We start from the raw sequence: 9,165 nt of genomic DNA, 5'->3' as shown, positions 1-9,165 counted from the left end.
AAATTTTTGTCCACTATTATAAGAGCACAAATCAACCGATTCCAATTATTTATAAAACATTACATTTTTACTGATAGAAAGATGAGCTGATTAGTTTTAGGCAAAATAGGCCCAGTTATTTTGGACATACAAAGAAAAAAATGCACATAATGTCTATTATAAGAATGAGATATATCAACAGCTTCTGTTTGATTCACAGATTGATAAAGAATATATATTTTTTATGGGATAAAAGGTAGGAGTGTATAAAAATGTTTTTATTTTGCTTTAATTTTAGTTATTAGTGTATTGCCTTTGACTAAAATTGCTAATATAAACCAATTATGCTAGGTGAAGTGATTAAAGAGACTAAGGGAGCGTCCATTAATCACGTGATAGATTTTTTAAGGAATATTGGACCCCCCTCTCCTTTGGTAAAACGTGGTGATATTCAAAATTATCCCCCTCCCTCAACCAACATAACGTGTATTTTTAGTTACAAACAAAATTGTATTTTTTTTTTTAATTTTTTTAATGTTTGGATTTTTTAAAAAAAAAATCAAATTCAACGTGTTATCTTACTATACCCCCTTCTTCCCCGACGTGATTATTTGTCAAATCCCCCTCTCCTTAAAAACCTTACGTAATTAATGTACACCCCCTAAAATACATTCTTGTAATTTGTAAAAAAATAACCACAGAAGTAAACGTATTCCTAGTTGTTTTTATTTTATTGCCGACTTTGTTTATTGTCTTGACATATATATGTCTGTACCTATGTCATCACTGCCTAATATCTGTTTGGCTGTTCGAGATGGAAATCAAACCTAGACCATTCGGTTGCAAGACTCCATTTAATTGAATTATCTTGTGTAAGTCCGATCGGATTCTGCCAGGTGGCGTTAGAAAGATGAGATTTCGTGCCTACTAAAAAATTTTCTCTGACAGTTTTGTACTTGGTTGACGCAGTTTTGTTTAATAAACATGATATTTTAGAGATAATCAATTAAAGTCAGTAAGTTGAACTTGTCGAATTCATATGAATTCTTTGTCCTTCACTACGTCTTCGTCGGTTCGTTGATTTTTTGCAAGTAGTCGGAGTTGACTAGGATACCTATATCGTTATCGTTTGGAACGTGACGGCTGCCTCTTGATTCGTCACGATCCGTTTCGCCGATATTGCGACGGAGATTCGTTATATTACGATGTCATAATAATGACAAAACTCTATTCCGCACTTAGTGCACTCACAGCATCCCTAGTGGGTTGCGAAATAGATCGTTTCGAGAGAAATAGATCGAGGAGGTGTGAAGGATGACCTTTCTGGGCAATGTCTATCGAATGCACCTGACATAAATCTCATTGATCTAGATTTAACTATGTTTACGGAAACCGTCAGACTTTGAAATTAAAGGCTCAAAAAACCATTGTACTAATCATACCAAATTGTGTCTTAAATTCATTGTTTCATTAATAGATATTATATAATTAAAATTTTAGTGAACTTACTAAATTTTGAATTTCATATGTGGTATTTCATATGATCAAAATGAAAGAATTTGATTGGCTACTGCGTAAAAAGTCTAAGCTCTCTGTTGAAAATAAGTAGCTGCTACAGAAATCAATCATTAAACCAATCTGGACCTACGGAATTGAGCTCTGGGGATGTGCTTACAAATCAAATATAGCTATAATGCAGAGAACTCAGTCAAAAATTCTACGTACAATCTTAATTCTCCGTGGTACGTAACAAATGAAACTATTCACAGTGACCTCAACATGAAAACGGTGAATTTAACGTTCAAAGAATTCAAGGAAAAATACAAACGCAAACTGGACTCACATTCGAACGCATCAATAGTTGACATTACTCAACCTTTTGGCATAAGGAGATTGAAACGACAATGGCCTTTAGACAGTCTTAGATTAGATCTAATATAATATTATCATATGAATTATTAAACTGAGAAGAACTCATTGGAGCTCTTCTTAGGCATCGCTTTTAAATATTGTCATTTTAGCTCATAGTAATCTTTATGTATTTCTGATTGCTAAATAAAACGAGTTAAAAAAAAGTGGTATACCTGTGTCTACGGAAACCTGTCAAATTGACGGGGTAGCTTTATTACGCAAAAAATAAGATATTTGTATCACTAAGTTTTCTAATAGTAAATATAACAGTAACAAGGAATCTGAGATGCACTTAACTTGATTATATTATATAATTTTATATAGCCAACAAAAAAGATCATAGCGTCACTCGATGTTCTAGATCAGTAAACATGAACATCAGGATTTTGAAAAAGTTGCCAAATCGTGTGATAAAAGCAGAATTTTTAATTTCTATGTCTATTGCAATACCATTGCATCGCAAAAAGCTCACTTTCAGTTTATTTGGACACTGTAGCTTGATCACCTAATAATAACTATATTAAATAAAACCAGATGCATATACTTGTTCTTACCTCTCAGGCTGCATGGACGTCAGCATTTCTTCCCAATAGATTCAAGTTATTCACACACACATTGTTTTACGCGAAATTATACAGAATTGATTTAATTATCACTTTTGTTTTAATAATTAATTAATTTACGCGAATTTTAAAACCTTCTACACCTGTATTTTAAAAAGACTTTAATTAGGCTGAAAGGAATTTGTAGATTAGTGAGAGGTACGGTTACAATTTTGTGCAAATTAAAAAAATATAAATGAATATCAATTATATATTTATTAGGCAATCTAATAACAATCTAATAACATAACTAACAGGAATTGCCTCACTATAACCTAGTTTACGGTTCAACCGGTCTATGGAACTAAATTAATAGTAATCAATTTGCGTGATAATAACTGTTCACCTAAGAGTTTTCACAAACATTTTGCAACTGATGTGAGAGTATAAAATTATGCCCATTGACAAGTTGCTGTTACTTTACAATTCGTAAAAAATAGCTGAGTAAAGTATCGATAAACATCGAATAATAAGATAAAAAATGGCGTAGAAAATCGATAAAATTTGATAAAAATCTATTTTTGTGAGACGTGTAACCGTACCTTTAGAATACATGCCTAGGAATGAAAATGCACTGACCTCTGTTTAAAATCGCCAATTCTTCTGGAACATCCCGATTACCAATTTGTTGTCTGACAAATAGAATAAAAAGATTATTTTTGAACATATTGTAAAATTGTGATTTGTACTAAAGAAATTGTACATTACCTCGGAATTTCCAGAAGAGAGCTGACCAGGAACCAGGAACCAGGAACCAGATACCAGGAACCAGGAACCGGGAGCAAAGCACTATCACTGAACACTGACTAGATCATTATAAAGACTTTTATGAAACACAAAAAAATCGAGTAAAACTATAAGGTAAATTATTTGACAAGCAAACATTTGTCTCTTTAAAAACAATGGTCACTAATGAAACTTCTGATCAACAAAAACCTTATCACCAACATTAAAATACATAAAGATTAGTTTTTTCTTTGGCATCTCAATTTCATTATGGTTGGTTCTTGTATTCTGGTATCTTTTTCTGTTCTGAGAATTAAATTTTTGCTGAAAATAAAAAATAAATCAATGAATAAAAATAATTTTTCACAACTTCTATTATATAACATATTCGACTTCTTTCATTAGTGAACTTACAAGATTGCTAATAAAAAAACATTTATTACAACTCAAAAAAGAAAATTAAATTTTATTGAGACGGTTGGTAAATATAAAGTTCCAAATTATGATGAGAGCATTTACTTATGTTTTTTCTTATTATACAAATGCTGCGTCGAAGTTACTTATTTTTATATATTTGTTCTAGTTTAGCTACTTATTAGTAATATTAAAAATAAAGTTCAAAATAACTAATAAGCAGTAGAATCAAGTAGTTATAAATTATTGTATGTCAATTCGATAGATAATTATATCACAGATTAAAAATATATTTTTATATTATATTTTATTATTTATTTTGAGCACCACTAGCAAAATTTCAGTAATATCACCAACGATTGATTTCGCACATTTACTGTAGGGGTGAATTATAGCCCGGGGTAAATTTAGTTAGGTTTTTAGCATGATTCGTGCCTTAGCATGTCTCGTCTGCCAAATATTGATCATTATTGATAAAATGTCATGGATGTAGGAAAATAATTTTTAACGATTTTATTCGTTAATTATCACATACACCCCACAATCTGAGAGGGTACTTATTTAATATACTATAACAGTAATTATTTGGCATAGAATTTGACTAGAGTCCTTTGTTATGAATAGAATTTTAAATTATTCTCCAAGTTTCTTGTTACATAATAGGGCAGCATTTTAACTAGTTAAATTTGATTAACTAATATACTCGTCACGAAAAAGTGGCAGACTTTTGTTTATTGACGAGTATTTCCACGTATAAAACAGTGGCCATTTGCAATTTAAATTAATTTTGAAAACAAAATATATTCTGCAATTTCAAGTTGTTTAGAATTTGACTGTAGAAATTAGGTACTAGTGGTAAGTGGCATTTTACCTTAAGACAAGTTGCATGAACTTTCCAAAATCTGGAAATAATTAAGTATATTGTCAATAAGAATCAAGATTTAGCTATTTAAATAATATTTTGTACAGATTTGTACAGTTCATTTTAAAAATAATTTGTGAACATCAAACACTATTCTTACTTTCTTACACTTATATGTGTAATATATCATTTTATTTATCCCGTTCCTTAATTACGTATGTAATATATATTTATTTTAAAAAGGAAGTAGTAAAATGCAGTAATAAAATATTTCGATTTTGTAAAATAAACCCATATCATCTAAAATCTTACTAGAGCAACTTAGCCTGTGGTTGACGGATATACTCGTCATGAGCAAGATTCGGATACAAAATATAATCTCTTATATAATTCTATGTATATATCTTATATATAAAAATGGGGCTCGATACTATTCGCTAAAACTCGATAACGGCTGAACCGATTTGGCCAGTTTTAGTCTTGAAATATTTGTAATAATCCTTGAAATATTTGTGGAAAAGATAAGAAATTATTTCAATGCCGCGTAGATAATTCACATTTTCAATTTAAATATTTTGTCGAAGCGTTATTTACATTTATGTTCCATTAAAATTGATAGAATGCTTTAAATGAATATTATTTAATTGTAGTAAGACCAAAAAAGCGTTGGAATGGATTATAGTATACCATGTTTTTCACACGAAGTGGGTAAAACTTCCAGTTTGATTGATTGCTTGTATTAGAACAATATGATCCAACGATTATTATTAATATGGACTATATTATATTAAACAAGAAGAATTTAAGGTTTTATTGTTTTTTTATCTTTACACACTTACAATTAATAGTTTTTTTTTATTTTCTAGATATTGTTTAGAAATACCTTACATTGTAAGACAACGTTTGCCGGGTCACCTAGTTTAATATAAAAATTTCAATTAATTAAAATTAATCTTCTTTGATCTTACAGCTTCAACCAGAATCTTAAATTCCCGCAACATCATTTCATTTCCGTAATATAAAATCGCATCTAACATAAATAATCTTTTTGATCCAGTATCAATATTGCAAATTCATCCACCACCCCCTTATTATAATTATATTTTTCTTTTCTGCCATTAGATAATACTTCTACCCTTATTTAATAATGTCCCCGTTCTTTCTTAACGTCACTTTTTACTTTGTTGTCGTATCTGATGTCAACCGTGGGGTGCACGGTTACGCGACACCTGTAACATCGTGATTATTTTCGCGGATTTTTATATTTTTTCATGCAGATAATAATGAATCGAATTTAGGACAGAACCGTATCGGAGATATATAAAGATTGATACCTGATATTGTGCTGATTATTAGTTTTTGTAGAGAACACGGAGCAAAATGTACAAAAAATCGCAGTTTTTTTTTTGAGCAATAAGCATCCGATTTGAATGATTCAAAAAACATTATGCTTTTTTTTTAGTGATTCAAAAAGAAGCGCGAAATGATTGTTTCGGGAAAAAAACTAAAGAATATTTCTTTTTTTAATTTCTAAAACAAAAAAAATTTAATAAAGAAAATAATTCAGATTTTCAAAATTTGAACTCGGTACGGAAAGTTCCAGCAATTTTCCTCAAGGCACGTTGCCATACACCACTAGTTTTTTCTATATTTCTATTTAATTATTTCTATATTTCTTTCCATAATCCAACTTTTTATACGAATAAATTATTAGAAAATTTGTAAAATATTTTATTTGTAGACTTTAGTAGTATAAGCCAGATTACATCTGCTAAAATATATTAAAAACTGTTGTGTATACCTATATAATTAAATTTTGAATAATTGAATTGAATTGAATGGAATATTTTTCTGGTAAATATTTTAACAATATGATATTAGACTTTTTTTATATTTTTAAATACCTTGGAAATTTTGCCAAGGCCTCTTTGTTTTATATACATCCGTAAAATATGTATAGAAAAATTTTACTGGAATCTAGTTCAACCAGTTATTTACACTTGGATAAATTTACTAAAGTCCACTTGGATATTGAATATTGGATATTGAAACTTGCACTTAAATATTGAAATTTTGAATAATTCGTAGTGAACTAGTTCCTTGAAAATATGCAATAAATAGTTTTAGAATAATTTTAATTTTTATCAAATAACTTTTATATTGATGCGGGTTTTATAATTTATTATTAATAATAAACAACAGTAAACAAAATTTACTAATATATGGTATAAACAGTTATTTACACTTGCCTATTGAAATTTATATAAATCATAAAAAATTGTGTTCTCTAATATTCTCACAGTTGGCGATATAAAATCTTGAAACATTTTACTTTTTTCAGATAACTTAATTTCTATATCAAGCATTATAATATATACTATATTAGTAAAAACTAGATGAATAATATTAATCAAAAACTATTTCAACATGCCAAAATTGATTGAAATCAATTTGATAATTGAAGAACTTCGAAAGATATCAATCGTGAATCTAGCAGAATAGTTATAGTCAAAGGTTTGAGCTAAACCAATTCTTCATAATTTTTGAACAAAATATTTTTGATGATTTTGATGAAAATTTGTATGATAATATAGTGTTTACAAAGGTTTTAAAATATTATATATCGACCAAAAAAGGCTAATATAGAAATTCATCGAAGAGTGGTTCAATACCTAAGCCAATTTTTATAATAAATTGTTGAAAAGAAGTTTGTTAACAATTTGTATATGATGATATAGTATTATACTATATATATATATATATATATATACAAAGGTTTTAAAATATTATATTCCAACCAAAAGTGGTTTATATAAAAATTCATTGAAGATTGGAACGATGCCTAAGCCGATTTTTCATATTGAATTGTTGAAGAAAAGTTTGTTGGCAATTTGAATGATAATATAGTGTTTATAATATTTTGAAACATTATATTTCAACCAAAAACTTCCAACCTAAGCCGATTTTTATAATGAATTGTCGAAAAAAAAATTGTTGACAATATGCATGATGATAGTATCTACAAAGGTTTTAAGATATTATATTACAAACAAAAAAGATTTATATAAAAATTCATCAAAAAGTGGAACAATGGCTAAGCCAATTTTTCATAATGAATTGTTGAGGAAAAATTGTTTTAAAAGGTTTATATAAAATTTATCAAAGAGTAGAACAATGGACCATGCCTAAATTTCAAAACTCTGCTGTAGCAATTTTAAAAGTTATTGCTAAACCAATATAAATGCTGAAGTTATATAAATATTCAATTTCTATTAGAAAACTTAAAATAAAAAAAATATGCAATTCATCAAATCAGATAATTTGATAAGCTTTTAGCAAATTTTAATTTTGGTCCCAAAGTTGCGATTTTTAGCCCTATTTGATGTGCCCAACGCTTAGAGTATTTTTTATTACTGTTTGATAGTTTTTATTTTTTCTTTAATTATTTATTTTGTGCTCCATCATCGGCCGTAGTATTGTTCGCTCTTGTCTTTTGTTGCGGATAATTAACGGCCTCTTAATGAGGTGTTAACTTGACAAGGTTTGTCTCTTAGGAGTTACGGGCATCTGACGATGTATTTGATTACTTTTCATTGTTAGCTGTTATAAATGATCATTGATTAATTGATTGCTAAAGTTTTTCATGTAGGTACTATTTGTATTGTCTACTTGTAGGAATAGAGAAAAATCGAACTAAAAATGATACATCTATCTATATATAATTGTGCGACAACCCATGGATGAGATTCTCTCGACGAAGAAGTTTATTTTCACGAAAAACTCTGACTTGGTAATTTTATGTTATCTGTAAGTTTTAAGTCATTCTTAATCTTTTGTGTATGTGAGCCGAATTTTTAACTTCTGACATTTATATTTAATAATATAAACGAATTTTTATAATAGAAGGCGTAAGGACAAAATGACATGATGTTCCGTTATTTATGACATTTATTTATTAGTGATATAACAAGTTCAAATTGTTTTGTCCCATCTTAGACTCATTTGCTACCAGTAACATAGTCTTCTAATTAAATAGAAAGCACAATAAATAACGTATTCATTACTGAAAAAATTTACTAATAAAAAAATTGGGACATTAATTCAATAGTATGAACTCAAAGAGTTTGGGCTCAGAATGGGTAAATAAGTGTTTTCTATATAAATGCAAGTCTTTCTTTTTTTACGGATGGATTTGGTCTTCTTCTAAAAGTAGTTGGAGTAAAAGTTAAAACCAATTACCTTGACAGGTTTGTTTTTTTTTTTGGCCAAGAATGAATAGCCCCGTAGTGCATGTAAAATAGTACTATTTAAATTTGTCTATTGTATAAGTATGTAATTTTGTCCGATAGTTAACAAAAATAGACAAAATCAAAATTTCTTGATAAGTAAGATGAAATTGTTCGAAATCACTGGTGCTGGTTTAAGTTGATTCTAATAGAAATATTAATTACACACAACAATAAACAAGTCCAAAAAAAAATATGTCAAAACCACATTTAAAATAAACTTTTGAAGGCGCGGCACACGTTGGAACTGATACCCAACAAGATTGTGACAATGACGCTCAATATCTGGAGGATTGTAATTATAGATTTTTTCATATCATACATTTGCGAAAATATTGCTGAAATTAGACGAATTTTAAACAATGCTACTGTGTCATTTTGTCTA

At 28.6% G+C, this 9,165-nt stretch overlaps 1 long non-coding RNA gene across 1 annotated transcript; it reads right to left on the bottom strand.

The window, feature by feature from the left end:
- Positions 1-2,449: 2,449 nt before the first annotated feature.
- LOC113385151 lies at positions 2,450-3,409 on the bottom strand. The gene is made up of 3 exons (XR_003367977.1): positions 3,201-3,409; positions 3,072-3,124; positions 2,450-2,596 (listed from the first exon to the last, which is right to left on the bottom strand). It is a non-coding gene; the product is annotated as an uncharacterized LOC113385151 (long non-coding RNA).
- Positions 3,410-9,165: the final 5,756 nt, after the last annotated feature.

The sequence above is a fragment of the Ctenocephalides felis genome, unplaced genomic scaffold (genome assembly GCF_003426905.1).
Source record: "Ctenocephalides felis isolate EL2017-DRISC unplaced genomic scaffold, ASM342690v1 CF-g0.4_SCAFFOLD_03571, whole genome shotgun sequence".
NCBI lineage: Eukaryota > Metazoa > Arthropoda > Insecta > Siphonaptera > Pulicidae > Ctenocephalides > Ctenocephalides felis.
This window is presented reverse-complemented; position numbering and strand designations above follow the sequence as displayed.